This window comes from Adiantum capillus-veneris, chromosome 14, assembly GCF_014529385.1.
Source record: "Adiantum capillus-veneris isolate H3 chromosome 14, ASM1452938v2, whole genome shotgun sequence".
NCBI lineage: Eukaryota > Viridiplantae > Streptophyta > Polypodiopsida > Polypodiales > Pteridaceae > Adiantum > Adiantum capillus-veneris.
The window spans coordinates 126106737-126123196 of NC_140944.1; positions in this window are offsets into that span (position 1 = coordinate 126106737).

Here is a 16460-nt window from a genome sequence, read left to right on the forward strand (position 1 = left end):
TGGTGGTTTAGTTGCCCTTCCAGAGTGTTGTATGTGTAGGATGGTCTCAGCCTAACAAGCTTAAGATATTTCCTCTGTGTGCCTATCGTGTCATCTGTGTCCTCGATTGACATTATGTTGATCTAGGTAGTTTTTGCATGCACTTCATGGGTGTGTGAGTCGCTCTCCGTCCAACATTGGCGCCGTTGCCAGGGACACAAGGACCTAAGTAGGTTTCCTACTAACACTAGTGTGATGGTTGTTTGATTTAGTTTCGGCTAAAGAAAGCGTTTTTCTTAAGTGGATCCAAAAGAGGATATTCCGTGATCAAGTGGATAGCCAGGAAGCGTGTGTCTTGCCGAGGTTCTGCGATTAGATAGGTTTAGTTAGGATCTGTGGATTAGAGTAGTTGTTGGTGGTCGAGTGATTTGTGAGGTGATAAAAGCGTTTACTAGTCTGTGTGTGGCAGTGAAGCGTTTTTCTACTCATAGATGCAAAACCCCATATGATTTGTAGGAGTAGCTTTAGGTAAGTGATCCGATTCTGATCTAGAGCTATTCAACACTGAATTATTTGCTAAAGTGCTTGATTGCATTTGAAATCACAAAAAAGTGTGCTTTTGAGGATAAAAATGCATTAAACAAGCCTTCGTGGATATTCTTGTATGACTGACTGATGCTGTGCATATAAAAGAGCATTTGCAAGGGTTCTGTGAAAAAACCTACAATTCTGTAAACATAGACATCCTACGCGTGGGATGTCTCAAGGGGGTTTTGGAGACCAAATTTGAAAATTCTGACTGCACCAGTGGGTTTAGAGGGTAGGTTTTACCCTAGTAACATATTGACTTGGGTGTTTTTCCCTATTTTTGTTGACCAAAAGCCAAAAGGCGGAGTCAGAAAACACAAAATTTTAGCAAAGGCTTAATTGAGTGATTTGTGCATGTTTTTGCAATTGTGAAGCATACTTGCACTTGCTCAGAGCATAAGGAAGCGTCAGGGACAATTCAGTCTCAAAAAATTAGCAATGGATATCCTACGCGTAGGATGTTTACAGGGTGATCTGTTGAAAATTTTGAAATTATGAGTTGACTAGTGTGTTCAGAAGGTAGGTTTTACCCTATTTTCACATGGAAAGTGGAATTTTGACCAAATTTTGACAGATCAAAGCCAAAAGACGAGAATTGTCAGACATCCTACCCAAATTGTGCCAAGGCATAATTTTTGAGACCAAACCATAGGATGACTTTATAGGCATGTTCTAAATGTTGTATTGAGTGCATGTGATAAATTTCATCTCATTTGGGTCACTGAAAGTGAATATTGAACAGACTTTAGCATTTTTTACTGAAAAAGGCAAGGATAGCTAGTTTTGGGGTCTTTTGACATCCAAATTAAAATCTAAGCATAGCATTGGATTGCTGACATCAAGGGGAAGTTGTGGCTCAAGTTTGGGGCAAATATGAGCAGTTAGACATCCTACGCGTAGGATGTGTTCACCATGATTTAGCACTTCAAATCAACCTCTGAGCATACCACAGTGATCAGCACCTTAAGGAGAGTCTGTGGTTCAAATTTGGGTTCATTCTGAGCAAAAAGACATCCTACGCGTAGGATGTCTACTGCATAATTCTGAAATCAAAATTCTATTGTGACCATACCAGGGTGTTGTATAGCCTTAGGCAAGCCTCCTAGTCAATTTTGGTCCAATTTGGAATTGATTTGACTTGGGAATTCATCAGACCAGACATTAGGATTTTGGAACAGATTCTTGATCATTTGACCAACCTATAGGTGTCAGAATCAAAAAATAAAATTAGCTGTGAGTTTAGCACATCAAGGGGAAGCTACAGTGCAAGTTTGAGCTGAAACAGAGCAAAAAGACATCCTACGCGTAGGATGTCTCCAGGGTCATAAAGTGGTCAAAATTCTACTTTGGCCATATAGGGAGGTTCTAAGTGTCTCAAGGATTCCAGAACTTTTTTCAAAAGTGAATTTGGACCTTGTTTGACCTATTTACCAAGCAGAGACAAGAATTGTCAGACATCCTACTCTTGGAGTGCACTAGAAGCTCTTGCAGCCTAAATCTTGACTTATTGGCATCCAAATTCAATTTTGAGTATACCATTGGGTTGCTGAGCACTAGGAGAATCTTGGGATCAAGTTTGGACAAAATCTGAGCAGTTAGACATCCTACGCGTAGTATGTCTTCAGCTTGATTTAGGACTCCAAACCAATTTATGAGCACACAACTGTGATCAACACATCAAGGAGAAGCTGGGGTGAAAATTTCAAGTCATTCTGAGCAAAAAGACATCCTACGCGTAGGATGTCTCAAGGAAATTTTTAGGTCCAAATTAAATTCTGAGCATACCATTGTGTTGTTGGACTTAAGGAGAGTCTTGAACACAATGGACTAAATCTACTTGAACCAAGAAAAAGCTCTTAAGCCCAGAAATCATGTCTACCCTAGATTCAAACGCAGCTTACACAAGCTTGGAGATCCCCACGATAGAGGAATATCCTCCCACAATGGATCTTCCAAACTTACAATTGATAAAGACCCATCTTGTTGAGAGAGTTTGGATGATTGGTCATGAGAGTGAAGGACTATATAGATACATTGACGACAATGAGGTCAATCTTTATAGGTGCTCAGGTCCATACCTAGAAGAGATAACAGATTACAAGCTCTTATATGTCTACACATACGGAGTTGACTGTCAATGGAGATCTATAGTTGTCGACAAGTATAGACAAGAATGCAGAGTTGTAGAAAGCACAAATCCACAGACTGTACTAGAAAGAGGTGGATATTTGGTCAATGAAGGACCACAAATGCCTACACCAAACACGAGAATTCCTATAGGAATTCCAAGAAGAGAGCCACTAGGATTCCCTTCAAGAGCGATAACAAGAGAAGGATTGGGAGAGTCTCTGGTTAGACTTGTAGACAATCGACGAGTTAGACCATCCCAAGTCCAGAAATGGGTAAACAGAAAATACTCCAGAGATAAAGATCCGAGAGATCACGTAACAGCTTTTAGAAGAGTGATTAGAGCAGAGGAAGTTTTAGATTTTGAGACACAGTTTGCGGGATTTGGATTTACTCTAGAAGATGATGCAGCTACATGGTTCGACTCGGTGGAAAAATGGGATTTTGAGACCCTAGATGCGCTTTTTGAGGAGTTTATTGAAGAATTCTCGCCAAAAGGCATTGCTCACAACACGGTCTCGCAAATCCATAGATTCAAACAGAAAGAGAATGAATCAGTACGCAAAGCATCATTACAGCTCAAGAGATATGTTAAGCTCTGTCCGAGAGCGGAATTACCTACGCAAGCACGACTGATATTGATCTTTATCCAGGGAATGAGACATGCGGGCCTTCAGAAGGATCTGCATATGATAAGGAGGATGACACTAAACGAGTTGATCAAAGAAGGTCTTTATCTAGTGGATAACTGTGAGGCATACAAAGAAACAGACTTAAAGAGTCAAGGAGATGACACATCCTCCCAGCACAGTGTTTCACAGATAAGTGAGTCCATTGCCAAGCCAACGGCACCTATTGATCAAGAAAATCTTATCGACGACTTGGTCAAGAGGTTGATTCCTCTTGTAAGGTCTGATTTGGGAGAGCCGAAGTGGTGTGAAATTGAGAGAAAATGGATGAACCATAGGAGGAACAGTGCTATTACAGCATGGAAAATGCTAGGGAGAGATATGTACAACCTATTCCAGAACTACATACTCCACCTAGATACATTACGGGGAATGCGCCAAGACCAGTAGGAGTTTTAAGGCCACAGCTTCTCTTAGGACAACAACCTCCGCTGCCAGGAGCTAGAATGCCGGTAGACATGAGATACATGCCAATGATGGAAGCATCAAATAAACCAACGCCAGTACCAGCTACAATGTGGTATAGCAACCAAAGTAGGTACTACCCTTCGGAGCAACAAAATGTGAGAGAAACACATGGAGTGGTGAGGCCGGTACAACTTCCACCTCCTGGGTTTCAGTCGAAAGAAAGAAGGTATGAAATGGACAAAAGAACATTGCGATTCATTGCAAATAATGGCTTATCTAGGTCAAAGCTTGCTTATAGCCAATAGGAAATGCTAAAAGGATCTCCTCAACCAGAGACAGATTGTCACAAAAGTCGTGACAACCACTTGGTCAAACAGTGTGCTCATACGGAGATCACTGAAGTAAATGCCTATTTTCTTGAGTGTGGCATCACTCACTTGATCCCCAATTGCCCGATAAAACCAAACTAAATCAGGAAGATCACGACAAATGTATCAGGGATTGTTCAGCTCCCTAGTAGCTCAGAAAATGAAAATGTTGTACCAATTCAAGTGGTTACGAGAGCACAAGCTCAAAAGAAAGCTGATGAGAATCCAGAGACAAAGAACACGAAAAGTGACACGAGTCCAAAGACAGATGATGGACCAAAGACGGACGCACCTAGTTAGAAAACCAAGAGCAAACGAAATAGTTGGAACGCTAGAAAGACTAGGATGAAAGCACGCAGGGAACGAGAGCAAAAATCCCTAGCTGAGGAGCTTACCGAAGATAAGGAGAAGATAAAACAACATGAGGAAAAGGAGGCACCTTCTCTTACACAAATGGTTAAACCTCTAGAAGAACCATCCACGGATGAGAAACAAAGAAGTGCTAGTTCAGGAGGATCTGTGTTGGTAGAGAAGGTTAATGAGACATTAGATGCCCTCTTGAAAGCCTATGATGCGAGGCTCAAAAACAACCAAACCCAAGAACACAGGTGGATGACATATCCCTATACGGAACTAGAAAAGAAAAGATTTGAAATGTACAGAAAGATGATTCAAACAAACCAAGCTTTACTAGAACCACCAGTTGCAAAACCTGAGGATGTGATCCGTGTCATGCCTACACAAATAATCCCACCAAACCAGGAACTAAAAGAGCCAGATTTTAGTCATGAGCACAAACCAAACCTCAAAGACCGAGCATTAGAACCAAGGATAGTACTGAATACCACGTATAACTCTTCCGAGGGATTTCACCAAGCTATACCTGAGGATTGTAAAGAGATAGATGGTTTTGACGAATTGTGAGAGGCCTATGAAGCCGATGACCCAAGAAGACGAGTAGACAAAACTGGTGATGAAGGAGGAGTGTTTCTACCACCAATAGAGGAATTTGAGACTGGATCTCAAATGAGTCTAGACGTGCAATCTTATTGGGGCGAGAAAGGATCTGTACAATCTATGGATAGTCAACCCCATTCGCTAAGAACACTACCGTACTACATGGGAAAGTACGAGACCAAGTCAGATGTGGTTGCAGTCCCATCAAAGAGACTGTCTCCCAACAAGGGCATCGATTCAAAGGGGCTAGTATATATTCTATCTACCCCAGTCACCTGTACAATAATGTTAGCCGAGGTGCTCATAATAAGACCAAACATGTGGGCTAATGTGGGTAAATGTCTAGAGAAATTTGGTGTAGAAACCCCACTGACTCAAATCGAGGAAGGCATCCAAGAGCTTGAAATGCCACAACTAAATACTAGGCCAGTTCCATTAAACAAGGTAGGCGCGTATTATGAGGGAGAAGATGGAAACACCACCCTTCCTGTGGAATTCAATGGTGTAAAAACCATGGCAATCCTTGACAGTGGAGCCAGTGTGGCCATTGCAACCAAAGTGGTTTGGAAAAAGTGGAGAAAACCTGACTTGAGATCCACACGAATGACCCTGCAGCTTGCAGACGGACACAAGGAAAAGCCCACAGGACTGCTAGAAAAAGTACTTGTTACTTCTTGTGGCATTGAATATGAACACACTTTTGCTGTTGTTGACTTTGGCAAGAAGAACAACTATGACATCATTCTGGGAAGACCATTCATGCGACAATTGAATATGGTCCAAGATTGGGGTTATGACCATATATACCTGAGACATATGAAAACCATAACAAAGGTAAACTTGAGGGACCATAGCTATAGGAATGTGACGAAAACACCGGTTGAGGAGTTTGATTCCGCCACAGTGGCAGGATCAGAACTTCCAGCTTGGTTAGGTAAGCCTAAACAACTGTGGATGTGAGGATCTTCACAATGTGGTAGCTTGAAACATGAGGAATGTATCCTAGAGCGGGTTATAGAGGATATGGACTATATCCTAGAACCATTTCCTGAAGAAGAGTTAGAGCCTTTTGGATGGGAACACATCTTGGCTACTCTGGACGTGTGCGCCGTGAAGGATGCTCCCACAAAAAAGTTTTGTGATGAAAATGGCTATGATCTCGTTCCTTATTTTGCAGTGAGTGTAATCCAGGAAAACGAAGAGAACCAGACATCAACAATCTCTCGACATAAGGAGCAAACAAAGAAATGTGGAGAATCAAAAGATGAAAAAGACGACGAGTTCTATGACTCTGTAGAACACTTCGAGCTTCAAGAAGATCAACGACCCGGGAATCAATGTCATCGCTACACGAATAAAGTGCATCAAAAGTGGATTCCAAAGTCCTCCGTGAAGACACAGCCACCACAAGCATCCTCATACATGGCTCCTAATAAGGATGCAAAGACTCAGCTAGGAGGAATAGGACTAGAGCAACGAGCTAACAATGCTCTAATCAATGAGCTAGAAAAGTCCTCCAAGAAACTACCACCCACGAGCAAACAGAAAGTAACTTTCCACTACCAGCCAAAAAATCAAGGGAAAGTACAAGAAGTCAACCTGGCTGAGGATAGTAGCGATAGTGATGAATTTTACGACATCCCCTATCACCAACTCAGGCCATCACTATCACCAACCCCTTCAGCAACAACCATGATAGGTCAAAAGAACAAGACAACAAGTCAAAGCCAAAAAGCTCGACAAATCTGGATACAAAAAAGTCAAATCGGCCAAAAACAGATATGGATCAAGACAAAGATCTCTAATGACAAATCACAAGATCCAACACCAAAACAAAAACAAGGAAAGAGTGCACGAACGGGTAAGAATATCACAAAGTCGCAAGCTTTCACAACTCAGGTTTGGGCTCCAAAGAAGTTGATTCAAGCACAAAAAAGTCAGGAATTCATTTGGATTCCAAAACAACCACAGTACCAACTTTCAAAGCCTGAATCCCGTCCCCAACCAAGCGTACAAGGGCTGAAGCAAAGACCACTGTCGACTCACACAACAAAAAGGTGGATCCCAAAGAAGTCTCTTCAAACACAAACGAAGCACAGGCAAGTATGGGTTCCCAAACAAGAGCCAGCAACAAAACAGCCAATAATCGCAAAGAAATGGGTCTCAAAGAAGAACAAAAAAACTGCTGTCAGTGCATCGCCGCTTGAATTCTTACAATTCTTCCTATGATTACAGTACAGTTAGAAGAGAGCAAGTCGCTTCAATCAAGCAACGATACAGGAGGTTCAAAGACCATTACATTGCTTAGAATAGGAAACCTCGCCAACAAATGCCATTAAGCAAATTGCTTATACCCACATCTTGCACAATATAAATCTTTTCCATGCATTGACTGTGTATGCATAATAGGGCTACATTACAAGGCCTACATAGGCACAAATTTTAATTGCCCAAGCATAACACATACCCTTTGCGATACCCTGTCGTAAAGGATGACTCCAAATAGGAAGGGGGGAGGCATTCTGAATGCGGACCTAATATTATGACTATTAGAGGGCAATGTTTTGTGAGATGCATTGAATTTTGTGTTTTATTGTGATAAATTTTTGACGAAATTTAGAGTATATGCCCTAATAGTAGTGTTCAAGAGGAGTATGGGGACTAAATCCATATATGAGCCCCTAGGGACATGTGTATAGTGTGAAGGGGATCGGGGAGCACCACAGACGGAGAGTGAGAGAGAGAGAAGGAGACACACGACACACAGATATGGGTGGGGAGACTCCAAAGAGTGAGCAATCCCCTATACACTTATGCTATGTATAAGGTATACAAGTCAGTGGGCGCCCAGACTCTAGGCGGTCGGGCAAGGCACAGACGCCTATACCCCAACAACCTCCCACTTAAAGGTGACTGTGCCTTTAAGCAAGGGAACCTAGTCTAAAGACTACAAAAGGCGAGAGAAAACCGCTCTCAACAGATGCCCACTAGCTGGCTGTGATCGTGTGCATCCGGCTGTCCTGCTCCCGTGTAAGTCCATACACCACCAGAGGTACCGCACATGTACTGCAAGTATGTATGCAATACCTGCATATCTCCCTCGTGCACTATGCCATCATCAGTCAACAAACGACTCACAACCCCAACTGCAAATGCTCCCACTACAACTGCGATATCCGGTCTCAAGATCAACATCTCATACATGAGACCACCGAATGCCGATGCAATGCTAGCGGCCCCTGCTAGCTCTACGGAGCATGCATCAACATATATATCCCTGGAAATAGGCATATCTGACTGACGAGGCGTGTCAGCCACATGCATCTCCTGATTGTCCGCAAAAGACGCATCAACCTGTCGTGCAACCTCAAAGCAAACCAGCTGCTCTAGGTGTCTGCTGGAAGACATATCCTACACAACTATATCCCCATGCTCACTGTCGAGCATAGAAAGGAATGATTGCATAATCGCTGACGTCTCATCCTCCTCTGCAATCGTCCACTGCAAACATGACCACTCAATCTGATGTGACTCACTAGAGCTCTCATGCTCTAACTCCGTATGCATAGACTCTTGCACAACGTCCTCCTGTCGTGACTCACTAGAGCAAGACCGCTCTACCTGTCTATCCTGCATAGAAGTATGTCGCACAACTGACTCTCTGCTTTGCTTAGTCACTAGAAAAGCATGCATGTCTGACTCTGTCACCTCTCTGTGTGACTGCTCAAGTCGTGCCCCAACTGTGTGCACAACAAGCTCACTACTCTGCACTCCATGCAAATCATCCTGCAACCCACAAGCAAAAGAGACTCGCCTGCTCTCTCGCTCTCTACCTGGCTGCATGATCACAGAGACAGCACCGTCTCTCGCATGATCCACATGCAATGGGTAACCTATACCACTCCTGGCACCTCTCGCAATCACTAGCGAACCCAAATGCATCACAAAATCTCGCTCTCGTAGCGAAATCTGACATCCACAATCTCTAAGCTGACCAATCGAGATCAAACTCACTGTCAAATCTGGTACATAGCGCACATGTCGTAACAAGTAAGATGCACCACTCGGTAATGACAGTCTCACATCTCCTGCACCTGCTATCGCATGCACCGATCCATCGGTCAAACGTACACTGCCAAGCATCCCGCTAGAATAGCTACAAAACCATTCACGATGCGGCGTGACATGAAACATAGCATCTGCGTCTAGCAACCACTGCGAAGGGAGTGCACTATCCACATGTATAGCATCTCGTGCATAGCTCGAGGTAAAAGTGACATCCCCGTCACTAGTATACTCCGACACTACATCTGCCTCAACTGTCAAAGCAATTGAGTCCATGGCATCACTACATACATCTCTGAGACTGTCATGTCTCCTACGATGTCGCATACGACAAAAACAGCGTCGTCTAACGTGTCCAGAATGACCACAATACCAACATGTCACCTGTCGGCGTACTCGTGAATGTACATGCCTCACACGAGTCCTTGATGACTCAGATCTATCATACATATCATGTAATCTGCGCCAAAGTGCTCTCGAAGTAGTCTCATACATAACAAGAGCATATACAGATTCCGCAAGGTGCAAAGAGAGTGTAGATAGTGCCATCTCCTCTAGCTCCTGCCACTGATCGCCAGACATGTTTGAAGGTCTACCTGCATCACCACTCAATGGTCGATGCAACCCTCGCTGTGTCAGTGCATCAAGCATACAATCTCTCCATGCCGCAAAGTCTGACCCATCAAACACGCGCATCTGTGAGAGGTCACAATCTGATCGATCACCTGTCTCTGCCATGAGCACAAGTAGCAAGCTAGATAGAAAAACCACCTCACCAACAACACCTGGAAACTGTCTACAAATATGGCCGGAAACACAATGTAAAACCTGTGAGACACACTCCAAAATAGAGCTCCCGCAATGTCAATACAAGCCTCGCATGCTCTAGTATCACACTGCAATCTGTGAGCTAATCACCAAGCCCACACTATGCGGTATCGATGCATACACACGCACAAGTCTCCCACCTGCAGAGAACACCGCACGCAAATGCTGAGTGCAACCCGCAATCTCTACCTAGATCGCATAAATGATACGCATAAAACTCCTGGGGAAATTTCGCTAGAGTTTCGTCAGCAAAACGGTCACAAAACCAGTAACCAAACTGACTCCACGCTCAAAACCATGAGCAACCAAAGCACATCAAACCGCACTCCAAATGCATAAGCTCTGCAAAACTATGGCAAATAATGCTCGAGATCACAAGACTCTCCCACCTGAGAGCAAACCACTGTCTCAAGCAAAGAAAGATACACAACTCCTCACTCTTGCGAGAGTGGATACAAAAACACAAAACTGTGTCCAAACTGACAAAACCTGTCAAAGTGAGAGTAAACACTCGATCACAAACTATGGCGAGAATCTGGGAAAAATCCGACAGAATTTCCCCTGAAAACTGAGCAAAAAACTCAAGTACAATCTCTACCATAAACCATAACACTACTCAATGCCAATGAGTAGAAATGCTAAAATGGCTCCACATTTTCACATACAATGGCAATCCGCACTCAACGTACATCAACGGAGTGACTGCGCATAAGCAAGCGCCAAAAGATTTGCAATCCGGAAACTTGATCAATGCGAAAACAATGCTCTCAAGAGAGCTCACCGGCACTTGAAAGTGCTCGTCAAAATGCATGTATAATGGGCATCAACCATGCGCCATAACCATATGCAAACCATCCGCAAAGACCATGAATCCAAGCACAAAATCACTGCCAAAGTATCTTGTGAAAACCAATGAAAGAAGCTCCACCTGTGTGCTCCAAAAAACTGTGTCTCTCAAGAGACCGCTTCGGTGGTGTGTAAACGCCTCCGTACTTCGTTGCCCAAGTCTACCAAAAAACCCTCAAACCACAAGCTTAACACAAGCAGCAATTGCATCTTCAGCTCAGAATTTATGCACTCAACTTCAAGCATCTCCCGTGCTTCCAAAAGTGTATCAAACTCGCACACAATGCGACAACAGAAAATCTGAAATTTCTGTATACAGTCAGTCCGAGCTGAATATCAGCAAAACGGTGAGGAATTTGCAAAAAGTTTCTTCTGCAAAGTTGTAGACCACGTCGAAACGGATGGGCCACTAGAAAAGAATTCTCATATCTGCATTCTACAAGGAGAAAAACGAATCTGAAAATAGTGCTGCTGCGCACATAGTTTTAGGGCAGTACCTTCACTTACACACAGTCTTCCACACTCCTTTCTGAGCTTCCACAAGAGCATACATCACTCTCAACTGAGCTCACAAGCTCCCATTGCATTCTCACAAAGATTCCAAGCTTTCTTAATCTCTCTATCATCGAGAGCGAGCGAGCTATCACCTCGAAGCTCTCAAAGACGTCGTGCTCTCCACGGTCACCATAACTCTGATACCAATTGAAGGGGATCGGGGAGCACCACAAACGGAGAGTGAGAGAGAGAGAAGGAGACACACGACACACAGATATGGGTAGGGAGACTCCAAAGAGTGAGCAGCCCCCTATACACTTATGCTATGTATAAGGTATACAAGTCAGCGGATGCCCAGACTCTGGGCGGCCGGACAAGGCACAGACGCCTATACCCCAACATAGTGTACATAGCATTTAGATTTCTATTTGAATGATTTTTCTTTTGTTTAGTTGTTTTAAGATTTTTTTTGTTTATTATTAAAAATAAATTAAAAAATCCATAATCCACATGAAGAAAAGACCGAAGAGAGGCCTGAGCACTACAAAGAGAAGAAGGTACAAGGAAACGATGAAACTTCATGAAGTATGTCTCGGCAGCCACTACAACAACCGAAGAACTTGTCACAAAGCAGTGTCAACAGGCAACCGACAAGTCATAAAAGTCAGAGTCGAGTAGCTAAGCCACAATATGAGTGTGAGGTGTTAGTCCCAAAGCTTTAAGTAATATTCTTTGTGGTCTAAGCGTCTTAGCTATTCTAGGTACTGCTCAAGCTGGAAGAGTTGAGCATATTTAATTTGTGTCTCTCATGCTGGTATAGGTGAGCAAAAGAGTCAAAGTCTAAGTACTTAAGTCTAGTGAAGTGAAGGAGAAGGTCCAAAAGACACTCACGTACTGAGCATAGTGAGATACGAGTGGAGAAACTTCTACATCGAAAACCCTTCTTAGAAAGGTGGAAGCTATTGAGACATCTTTTGATGTCACATGTGCTACATTTATTCCTCGGAACACCCATCATCTCCTTCTTTCACATTGCATGCTTTTGTTGACAAATTTCTCATATGCATATAGAGTGTCCCATAATTGGCACTTGCATCAGGCACTCTTTCCGTGTTTCACCCAAACACTCACCTTTCATGAACATATACTTCACGTTCAACTGCTCAACTCCAATAAGAGCGTATACCAAAGTTATTTTTTTCCGACCGGGTTTTTTCCCTTTGGTCATCCAGGTTTCATACCCTAATCTAAAGACACTTATCACCACCCTCTTGTACATATTCCTTCTACATCAACAATAAGGAAATGCTACTCAAATCAATTGACAAATGAATTGGAGCACCAATTTCAAATCATAGCATACTTCTCCTCCATGGCGAGTCGAAGAATGGCCTACAATGACAAAGCTTCAGACAACACTAACAACATGACTGCACAGGAAAAAAGAAGTCCCCAGCGAAGAAGAGCAGACATAAAAGTAATCAGAGGATCTCAAAATATGAATGGTTATGATGATAGATTTCCGCTGTCATGGATCATAGTTCTTGTTGTGGTTCAACAAAGATAAAAGCACTGCAACAGATGAAGCCAAAACAACAGCAAAGTGTTGACCGCTGGGTCAACAACACAACATAACTCAAGAACAAAGAAGTCCTCAATGACAAAGAGCAGACATAAGGGTAATCAGAGGATCTCAAAAGCTTGTCCTTAATAATGCCCATTGAATGCTCGGCAGGGTTTTGAACCTCAAATTAGAATAACTAAGTCCTAGATTCGGCTTGACCGACAGACTTTGCATTAGAGTGCAACTTGGCCTAAAGAAGTTAAGGTTTTAGCCATACAATTTCTACAAAATCCTTACAAAGCTGTCATTGGCTCACACGATCAGAAAGCCAATAACTCAATTCTACAGGTTGTAGAAGTTGTTTCTGAGAATCACAAATACTCCAAATTCACAGATTTGTTGGAGCAAATGATGGATGGAGCTTTCTCTATCCATGATGATAAGAGTCAAGTTCAACAACATTGGGTTCTTTTTGAATTTAGATCTGGCAGTAGATCTATAATGACAGAAATAGATGCTGCAGCTCGAAGCGTGGATGTGAAAGACATAAAGTTCGTCATCAATTATGATTTTCCTGAATCATGCGAAGACTATGTACATCGGATTGGATGAACAAGACAAGCAACTACAAAGGCTATAGTCTATACTTTCTTTACAACAACAAAACGACAGCAAAGACCACATCGCCATCGACAATCAGGTCATGTCAAGGAGGACATGAACGCAGAAGGGGGGAATGTTGACCGTTGGGTCAACAACACAACATAACTCAAATTTTGTACCAAAGTCTTATCTTTTGCGAGTTATGAAATGCTGCGGATTATGGCTATAAACATCATTTGTAATGAGTAGTTATTCTAGTTTCAGAAGCCGGGGTGCAATGGCACTTCCAGATTGTAAATACAAAGCCATTTGACCCTTTCAACCCCATTTTTGGTTAAACCTAAGGTAACCTTAGTATATAAGGTACCTATGTCATTTTTGTAAAAGGACTTTTATCATAATCAAAACTTTAGCGCTGCCGTCTACTGTGTGTGAAAGAGAAAGAGAGTGAGCGTGAGCTTTATCCTCTCGCTACGCCCGTCTCCCTCAACACATTGGAGATCTGACTGCACCATTGTTGTAGGCTCAAGGAGAGCTACGCGACAATGCCAAGCATTCCACGCGAGACGATGCGCACACGTCGACGCATCTACGAGCTATTTGTGGTCGTAAGTGTATCAAACGATGTCTGTTTTCTGTGTGCTAGTAGTCTATAGAATCGTGGCGACATAAGCTACGTATAGGTACTCATAAATTTCAATTTCGGTCACTTTCAAAATTCTGATCCGTCATCCTACGCGTTTTTCGCAGATGGGTTTAGAGTAAGGTTTTTGAGTGTAGAAGCTTAGGGACAGGTGTATCCTAGTGAGGGGATGGTGTTCCTTAAGTTTCGTACGAATCTGGCATGATTAGGTGAGATACCTTCCGTATGTGTGTATGTGTCTAGGTGGTGTAGTTGAGAGCAGTGAGGCTCTTGATGGTGGTTTAGTTGGCCTTCCAGAGTGTTGTATGTGTAGTATGGTCTCAGCCTAACAAGCTAAAGAGATTTCCTCTATGTGCCTATCGTGTCATCTGTGTCCTCGATTGACATTATGTTGATCTAGGTAGTGTTTGCATGCACTTCATGGGTGTGTGAGTCGCTCTCCGTCCAACAGTCTCGGCTATACTCATCTGCAGCGAAGATTTTCCCATGTACTACAAGTAGCAAGGGACTTTTTGATCTTTCCTTAATTACCTCGAAAGGTTCTTTTCCCGTGGAAGTATGTACAGTGTTATTGTAAGCATACTCCACTAAGGGTAAGTACTTCTCCCATTGGGATCTTTGATCTACTTCCGTTACATAGGCTTTTAGTAGATCGAGAATTGTTACGTTAGCTATTTCACTTTGGCCATCCGTTTGTGGATGATAGGCCGAAGAGAAGTTAAGCCTTGTCCCTAAATTCTCAAAGAGACCCTTCCAGAAATTACTGGTCATTCTAGGATCTCTATCCGACACTATGGACATTGGCAAGCCATGGTACTTGAAAATTTGTGAAATGAAGAGGGTTGCCATTTGATGGGCTTTGATAGTCTTTTTGGCAGGTATAAAATGAGCTTGTTTACTGAACCTGTCTACTATCGTCCATATTCCCGTATTCCCATGGATAGACTTAGGCAATCCAAAGATAAAATCCATGGATATGCTCTCCCATGGTGAATTAGGGATTGGCAAGGGTTGAAGCAATCCAAGTTTCTTCCCTCTATCAAATTTTGTCTTTTGGCATACCACACATTTAAAAATATACTCTTGTATGTTCACTTTCATGGTAGGCCAATAGAAATATCTTTCAATTCCCTTTAAGGTAGACTGAATCCCTCGAATAAGGTGGAGCATGAGATTCATACATTACTTTCTCACGTAGTGAGTTAGTAACGCATAGTCTATTTCCATAGAGAAGGTAACCATCTTGTAAAGTAAATGGTTCTTCTTTCTTCCATAATGCAAGGGCTAAAATCACATCTCTAAGATCGGGATCAATAGCATACTCATCTATCATTGAAGATAGATCATTGTGAGTTGCTATGGAAACCGCATTCACTCTCGGCCGTCTTGAGAGTGCATCAACTACTTGATTATGCTTGCCAGCAATGTGAGCAATATGAAAATGAAATTGCAAAAGGAAATTTGCCCACCTCATTTGTTTGTCGGAGAGCTTAGTCTTCGTCATGAAGTACTTAAGACTTTGGTGATCCGTTCGCAGAATGAAAGGAGTCCCCAATAAATAGTGCTTCCATGAGTCTAAGGCATGTAGAACTACAAGAAGTTCCTTTTCATATATGCCTAAAGCTTGCCCAACAGGGTCGAGCCTTCGACTTTCATAGCCTATGGCGGGCCCTTCTTGGAGCAAAACAGCTCCAAGGGAATCACCACAAGCATCACATTGGACCTCAAATGGTTTTGAGAGATCCGGTAGTGTAAGCACAGGTTGAGAGATAAGCTTTTCGAAAGAATCGTTCTCCTAGTAGACCATGTGTACCTAACGCTTTTCTTTGTTAGGTCATGTAATGGTCCCGCAATTTGTGATAACTTTTCTATGAAGCGTCTATAGTATGCACACTTTTCTATGAAGCGTCTATAGTATGCACACATACCTATAAAGCTTCTTAGTTCATGAAGATTCTTTGGTTTAGGCCATCCTTTTATTACTTATAAATTTGATGGATCCATTTGGATGCCATCTTGAGAGATAATGTGACCTAAATACTGAATCTCTTGCAAGAAAAATTCACTTTTCTTTCGATTCACATAAAGTTCATTCTCTCTTAAAACTTGAAATATTACCTAGAGGTGTTGTTTGTGTTCATCTAATGAATTAGAGTAGATGATAATATCATCAAAGAACACTCCAATGAAGGTTCGATGAGGCCTGAACATCTTCTCCATCAAGCGGTTGAATGTGGCTGGTGCATTGGTCAAGCCAAAAGGCATGACAATGTATTCGTAAAGACCAAATGTGGTGCGAA